This window comes from Sinohyriopsis cumingii, chromosome 1 (genome assembly GCF_028554795.1).
Source record: "Sinohyriopsis cumingii isolate HCF-2022 chromosome 1, ASM2855479v2, whole genome shotgun sequence".
NCBI lineage: Eukaryota > Metazoa > Mollusca > Bivalvia > Unionida > Unionidae > Sinohyriopsis > Sinohyriopsis cumingii.
Genome location: NC_142961.1, coordinates 121,697,483 through 121,705,796, shown reverse-complemented (window position 1 = coordinate 121,705,796; position 8,314 = coordinate 121,697,483). Strand labels below are relative to the sequence as shown.

Genomic DNA, 8,314 nt, shown 5'->3' with positions numbered 1-8,314 from the left:
TATCAACAAAACTACACCTTAATTAACAATTGTAATTAAAAACCAGAGAGTTTTAGCGAAAAGTGTGCATACTACCAATTTATTTCTCAATGGTCAAAGTTTGCAATACAACTTACAAGTGAATGTTTAACTTTAAAGTGACTGTTATCGTAAGCTACAACTAACCTTTAAACGAGATAACTACGGTAGTGTTCCAAATGTGCCCAATTTGGAAACGAGGCTAATGCCTATTTTAGTTATACGTGTATTCCTGGCACAATAACATCGTGAAATTAGAGTTCAAAGGATGATTTATGAGCAGTTTCTACGGGAATATGAAATATATCTGGGAATCATGCCAATTATCGTCTGGTATTGCATAACAGTAGGTATTAATGAATAAATTAATACGGACTGTTAATGTTGACAACACCCACCCACCTAGCTACGCTGTCGTAACCTAGTTCTAATTCACAGGCACTTGATTCTGGGGCAAACTAACGTGTACACTCACCATTTAATGGGTGAGTGTACACATTAGTTTACCCCAGCATCAAGTACCTGTGACCTAAATGATGATTAATAAAATACTAGTACTAATATTAGTACCCCTACTCCTACCTCGTGGAAACAAGTTGAGGCTACGATATCGTAGCTAGTAATCTGCCCGAGCATAAAATAATAAAATTTGTTTGCTATGAGCGAGTAACAGATATAAGATTTCACTTATTTCTTGGCCACTCTTAATAAAATATTAGTTTTTCACCCACCTGATGAAATGTATTATTCATTTTAAGCAAATAACACCTGTTTGTATTTTACATGACAGATAATTTTATAAATATTTTTTTCTAAACTATTCTATCTTGCAACAAGGTAATTTTGAATGTAATTTTACTGCTTTTGTGGCCTCAGATGCCGAAAGTCGCAGGTTTGAGCCCTGGTCAAGTCATACAGAGACTTCTGCTTGATGCCCAAGAGCTACACATCACTATAAATTGCCACACTGCAGACATTGTAGTGATATGACTAAAATTGCTAAAGCTACTGTATGTTAAAAAAATATAATTGCCACCATGTCGGCCAATTCGACACATCAGGTAATTCTGCGCAATGATACGTCATTTCTGTAAACATTGGATCACGAGCTATTTTGGGTCAAAAATCCATTTTCTATCAAGAAAGAATGATCATACTTTAATAAGGAAAAGTGATATCTATAAAATGTACAGTAATATCCCACATTTCGACTCAAAATGTATATGAAAATATGATTTCTAAATGTCAGCATGAAGGCCCACTCCATGACCTTCTTGAACCTATAACCCAGAAAATCCTATTTACTATGTATCTTTTAGAATCTTACAAATAAATACTTTATATAAAAGATGGAAATGTTACCTTTAAAAAATCTGCATCTTAATCCAAGTTTCCAATTTTGCAAGAAGTTGTTCCACATGTACAAAATTGTCTGCTACCCAACTTATCAACTTCCCATTAGAATCGGATTCTCAAGAAATTCCATGGCATATAGTTTGTTTCTAACTGCTTTTATAATTTTTCACCATAAACAAGACATTGTAAAGATATTACAACCTAATAAATATGGCCTTCTCAGTGGTAACAAGGTAAACCAATCAGATACAAGAGCACCTCATATTACCAATGAGTCGTTGACTGCATTGTCTTCTTATACGATATAATGTGCAACCAGTTGGTTATTGACTTGAGCTTACAAAATATTTTGGTGAGTTTCATGCACCGACCTGACATACCATATACTTACTTGTCCTTATAGACAAGACATCAAAAATTTGGAAAGCATGGTCCTAAAATCAAAATGGAAAAATCTGACTAGTCAGCAGTTTGCATTCACATGACACAACTTTTCAAATCAATGTAGAAATACATTGTTATTTCAATATATAAATTGGTGCTTACTTAGTCATTCATCTACTTCAAGACAACAACTATTATGAGGGTTGCATGTAAATATTGGAGTAGCTTACTCAAGAGCTAAAAATGTGCTTTGAAAAGCTGAGATGTAATATATGTATACTGATATTTCATCATTCATTTTAAATATGAATTCATTGTTTCGGTTGTTTGTTATTCTCCATGTGTTTCATTGGTTTTATATTTGTGTGTTTATGCATGCTGTTTATATACTTGTCATATAGCATTATGTGGTGACACATATACTTCTTTTCCACACAATACATTCTCTAAAGAATATTGTAATCAAACTGCTAAGGAAGCAGGTCAAAGGTCAAGGTCATTGTTAGATAAAAATAGATAAATGGTTTCTTCTTACTATTATTAGTAGTACAACACAGACATCAGCCAAGTTTTGTGAGTGACTTGTACATGGGTAAAGAGGTTGTTGATTTTGGAGTTAAAAGGCCAAAGGTAAAGGTCACTGAAAAATGGTTTTGCACAATAATTTTCTCTACAGCATATCCATGACCAAACTTTGAATGACATGCACTTAGGTTAAGAAACCTTTAAATTTAGGTGTGAAATGCTGATCTGTCATGGCAAGTTGAATTTTTTTTTCTCTACACAGCACGCTTAGTTCAATAGCACATATCTTGACCTGATGTAAAGGTCAATTAGATCCATGGTGAACATTCTTAGTGTCTACCATGCCCTATTATTGACTACATATAATCCTATTAAACATGAAGCATAGAATAATTTATCATTCACAGCACTGTTTTTACAGATGGTTTAAAAACCAGTTATGAAAAAAAAAGTTTGCTAAAATAAACAGCAGCTTGGAAATTGAATAAATTTTGGCATTTGCATGCCATCATTGAAACTACGACATAATATAAGCGTTCAAGTTGTTTTATCTTTATTTCGTCACGTATAACACCTGGTATCATATGGCTGACTTCAGATTTAAAATATTCATGGACCCATCCATATCCAGTAAAATGTACTTGCTTCATGAATATCAATAGCTAGACAGATGGAGATGTACAACTTTCCCAGAACTTCAGGTATGATAAAGTTTGAGATTATTTTTCCCAGACATCACTGTAGAGCTATTTCCCAAAGAACAAAGTCTTCTGTCACTTTTGGCAGTACTTTACTAATAATATTTATATTTACACAAATAATACCTGTATCAAAATAAAGCCAACTAGTAAAATACAGCAACAGGGACAGAAGGCTTTGGTCTGTGACTGAAATCCCTCCAACAACTATGAATGATTTTTAAAACATTATTTCCAGTCATCCTCAGCAAGAATTAAAAATCTGGAAAGGCTTTGAATAATATCACATTTTAACAAATGGACATGTTTATGCCTACATGGAACTAGAAGCTAAATTAATTCTTTTTACATCCAATCACTTGCATTTTACATTGTAGTGGATGCGTTTGGGGCATAAGTGGTTATCCTTAGGGGTGACCAGCTAGTGTGTGTGTTAGGATGACAGGAGCATAGGATCTGAGACATGTAGCACACAACCACAAGAATGATGAGCATTTTAGACCAATCAACAGATTTGTTTGACATGGAGTAAGTGTTCTTAGAGGTAACTGTATATAGTGACACCTCAAGGCAGAAATTCTGTGTGACTAAAATGTTTCAGTAAGGGTTTTGGTTTAAAGAGGTAGCCATTATTAGAGATTTTAATTTTGAAAATAAAATGTGTGATATATAAGATTGTGTGTGTGTTTATTATCTAGGTGTTTGAACAAGTTGGGGTTCATTTTAATCTACATAAAATGGTAGAATATATGTGCATGGTGTTATATATATTTAATTTAATTGATTGTTTGTTAGGTTTTAAAATATTTTAATTTTATTACATGCTATTGTAATGTAACATTGTTTGCTGCACTTGACCTTGTCCAAAATTGAGTTCATTTCTGCTTGACCTGATTGACTTTTTTTATTTCATTTTATATAAACAACTAATACATAGCAAAATTATTATCTGTATATGGGCTTGATATCAGGATCATTATTAATAGAAGTAAATATGTTTATTTGGGTCAAAGTTTTGGAGTTTCCTAAGTGAATTATACATAATCCAGGTTATTGTTTTGTAAACACCAGGATCATTCTAGGTTATTTTCCATTAGGTAATGGGTTTTTTTAATAAAGAAAATGCTAATTTTGACCTGAGGTCAAGTAGAGAACTATATAATCTTGTGATTGTGAGGACTTGGTCATTTGTGCTTTAACATCTAGCACTTTCAAGTTGTATCATGTTGTGACCAGTTGAATTCAGGTGATTATTTTCTCTGGAAATACAAAAGTGCTTTGATAAAATTCTTGGATAGAGACATTCACTGAAATTTGTAGTATATTCAAACCTGGAATTATATTTCTCTGATTCAGCAAAAGACTTTTGACACATTAACTCCTTAATAGCTACCACAGACACATCATCATCTTCAGTTTGGGGATTTTTCTGAACTATATCAGATTTCAATTTTAAAGTTTAAATGTGTGATAGATAAGATTGTGTTTATGTTTATTATCTATGTGTTTGAAGAAACTGGGGTTCTTTTTCATCTACATAAAATGATGGAATATAAGGTACATGGATTAATGCAGTTCATTTGATTATTTTTCTGTGTGTGTGCATGTTTGGGTAACATTTGTGGGAAACAAGCATTGCATAATTTCTTAATGTGTAACTCAAACTGGGTATTTAGCCTTGTTTAAATGTACATTATATTTGTGTCAATACAGTAATTGTACTACATTTGGATTCAATATTATAAACTGGAAGCTTGAAAAGCAAATCACACTGATTTTATCGTGTCTCATGCAGCAATCAGATACTTAAAATAATTTACCTGCAACGTTTCTTGAGGATATTTTTATTTCCTTTTTAGAAAATGGTGAAGAGGTTCTACAAGACTAATTCCATTTGAGGAGAAGGAAGTTTACCAAAACTTGAAAGTCATACTTGAAAGAACAAATGTGAATAAACAGGTAAAGGGAAAGTTTCCAGAACATGAGGATTCAGTACACACAGTTGGTGGAGAATTTTTGCATAACCTCTGCATAACCAAAATGGCAGTGATAAACACAAGAGACGGACCCACAATTAAAAACATTTCAATGTTTTCACTATACAGGATAAGAAAAGGCACCAATATTCTCTCTAATGGTGGCTCTGTTTGTTGATGACTATGATATTCTGTTTTAGAAGACAGTGCAAAGGCTCTCAGTTCTCTTGAACAGGGATGTACAATGAATGAAGACAGCAGTCCAACTTCCTACATATGGGCTGAAAGGACACGGTCATGGATGTACTATGAATGAATACAGCAGTCCAACTTTCTACGTATGGACTGGACAGACAGGGTCATGGATGTACTAGGAATGAAGACAGCAGTCCAACTTCGTTCATATGTGCTGGACAGATAGGGTCCTGCTGCTTGGAACACAACAAGTTTTAAGAGTGGGAAACTTCAATCAAAACCAGCAGGATGAACTTTACAATTATACTTCACAGACACAGCAGTCCAACTTCCTACATATGTGCTGGACAGACAGGGTCATGGAGCCTGGAACACAATAATTTTTAAGAGTGGGAAACTTCAATCAAAACCAGCAGGATGAACTTTACAATTATGCTTCACAGTTTTGTAACTCGTATATTTCAGTTATGTGAATTCTTGGATGGAATTAGTCAACAAAAGACCCTTTTCAAACAACTGAAATGATCAGTACCATTCATCTGCACCCAAAATACACAGCAGAGTGCAAAGTTTACAGCTGAAAGATAACACAGATCTTACTTCCAGAATCACTAGCCATGAGGGTTTGACTGGGTTGTTTTGTAAACCCTCATGCTAACTGTTGAGGCAACTATGCAGAAAGCGAACTACATATTTGTTCTTAAGGATGTCGTTAAAGGATTTGGTGCTGGGAGAACACAGTGCTATGCTTCGGTCATTCAGTGCTGTGCCATTTGAAGACGGTTGTTAATTTGGATTGGACACCCGATGTCACTCCATTTGAAGAGGGCTGTTCATGTGGATCGGGCATTCAGTGTCATTCCATTTGAAGAGGGGTGTTCATGTGGATTGAGCATTCAGTGTCATTCCATTTGAAGAAGGGTGTTCATGTGGATCGGGCATTCAGTGTCATTCCATTTGAAGAGGGGCGTTCATGTTGATCAGGCATTCAGTGTCATTCCATTTGAAGAGGGGTGTTCATGTGGATCAGGCATTCAGTGTCATTCCATTTGAAGAGGGGTGTTCAGGTGGCTCTTCAGTACCATGATGATTATGTTATAAATATTTATATCACAGACACTACCTTCTGTCATGTATCAGGAAGATGCATGGAAGTGTGTCATCGTTTTTTATTCAGAACAAAGAAAGAAAGCATAGCTGAGCTTATTTTTTAATCTTGCAGATCTAAAAGGTTATTATTAATCATGATTACATCATTTATTAGTAACTGCATGTAAAAATATGACCATGACTAGATTCATTAGAATGATGATGCATTGTCATGAAGACCATGTCTTATAGCTCTATGGTCTTAACCTCAGGAACAGGAAAAGCAAACCAACAAGTTTAGTAAATTTCAACAAATAATTTAATTCTCTAAGTTATAGAATGAAAATTTAAGGGACATTTGCAGTGTTGTGGATTAAATTAATAGTCTTTAAACATTCTACAGACAAGTCCAAAATATAATGTTCCAAAATGAATTCCAATAGTGTTCTAGGTGAATTCCAATCTTGAATTTTATTATGTACTAACATTCTTGATGTAAACAGTAATACTAAAGTAATATTTTAGTCCAAAAATGAGCACTTTATAATTACAATGAATAATTTAAATAAATAAATCCTCTCAACTTTTAATTGAAGACTAAATTTTAGACTGATATTAGGATAGAAATAGGAATGACTATTTACTTCTTCCTAAATGAGAAAATAAAATGGTTGATATCAATAGTGTCACATACAAGGATGAATTAAAGTTTGGGATACTGATTTGACAGAGCCAAGTTCTGTAAATGAGATGTGTACAAAGCACTTGCTCAATATTATGAGCCGTTGTATGCTCTGACTTCTCTGTGTAGTCTTTGATACAGTGGCAACAATATTTCGTCCTTTTCTTCTGCACGAGTTCAATCCTGGTAGAACACCTATGCAAAAGAACAGAAATTGAAAGGAACGATTAAAAAAGATCTGCTCCAAAGTGTACCTCAAAAGCAGAATACAGAGGTCTCACTAGGATTTTAAAACTAGGAGTCCAGGACTCCCATTTTGGTAAAAATAGGAGTCCCACCATCAAAAGTATGCAGGTATGCCTTAAGAAGAGGTGTAAAAAAATGGTGCCAGAATTATACGATTTTTTTTTTTGTGGTTCAATAAAAATACCTCAAAAGAAAACAAAGGCCACCCACCCTTAAATAATACAATGTGTTAATACCCGTTGTAAGAACAGCAATTGATTGTATGGGTCCTTTACCAAAAACAAAAAGCAAAAGGCTTCAAACATTGAAGCACACAATGCAGCTAAAGTGTTGATTAACAACTTCATATCCACATTTGGGGTACCATTTGCTCATCACACAGCTCAGAGATCTGATTTTTAAAGTAATTTATTTCACGAAATATGTTGGCTTGTGGGTATTGAGAAAACAAACTACTGCTGCAAGACTGAATCACATGGCGTGGTTGAAAATGCCAATCACACAATAATGAATTTGCTCTCAGCTTTTGTGTTTGATCATCAAAGAGACTGAAATGAATATGTACCATTGGTAATGATGGCCTACAGGTTTTGCAGTTCATGAATCCACTGGACAAGCCATCTTTAAAGACCTTTGAAAGGGAGATAACTCTGCATATAGACCTCGTCTTTGGACCCCCATAGAAACAGCAGTTGGAAAGTCAGAAATAAGACACAGATTATGCAAATGAGCTGAAAGTGAGATTGAATGAAATTCATAAACTTTCCAGAGAAACAATTCTACTTTATGGTGAAAAAAGGAAAATTAAGTACTGATCTGAGAGTAAATCTCCATAACTACAATGTAGTTGAACAAGTATGATATTTTTATCTCCCCAAAAATAAGAGGATTGAATCCAAAATTACAATGTCTCTGGGATAGGTCCATTTAAAATTATTTCAAAACTGTGCAGATTGAAGTGTTGTAAGCCCTACACTGTCTTGATGTTCACACTGACTGTTTATTCTGCATCTGTTAACTACAAGAAATTGATTTTATTTTTTAAATTGCTGAGTAAAGTTTATTGAAAATAAATTGTCCCAGAAATGAATGAATGCAAATTGAGTATATTTAGATTTGTTTGAAACTGGTGAAATTGTTGGATT

At 34.0% G+C, this 8,314-nt stretch overlaps 2 long non-coding RNA genes across 2 annotated transcripts; one reads left to right on the top strand and one right to left on the bottom strand.

The window, feature by feature from the left end:
* The first annotated feature begins 212 nt into the window (after nt 1-212).
* LOC149807762 (uncharacterized) lies at nt 213-6,285 on the top strand. The gene is made up of 3 exons (XR_016423381.1): nt 213-364; nt 3,359-3,509; nt 4,841-6,285. It is a non-coding gene; the product is annotated as an uncharacterized LOC149807762 (long non-coding RNA).
* Nucleotides 6,286-6,350: 65 nt separating this feature from the next.
* Nucleotides 6,351-7,865, bottom strand: LOC149807761 (uncharacterized). Its single transcript, XR_016423377.1, has 2 exons — nt 7,735-7,865; nt 6,351-7,118 (listed from the first exon to the last, which is right to left on the bottom strand). It is a non-coding gene; the product is annotated as an uncharacterized LOC149807761 (long non-coding RNA).
* Nucleotides 7,866-8,314: the final 449 nt, after the last annotated feature.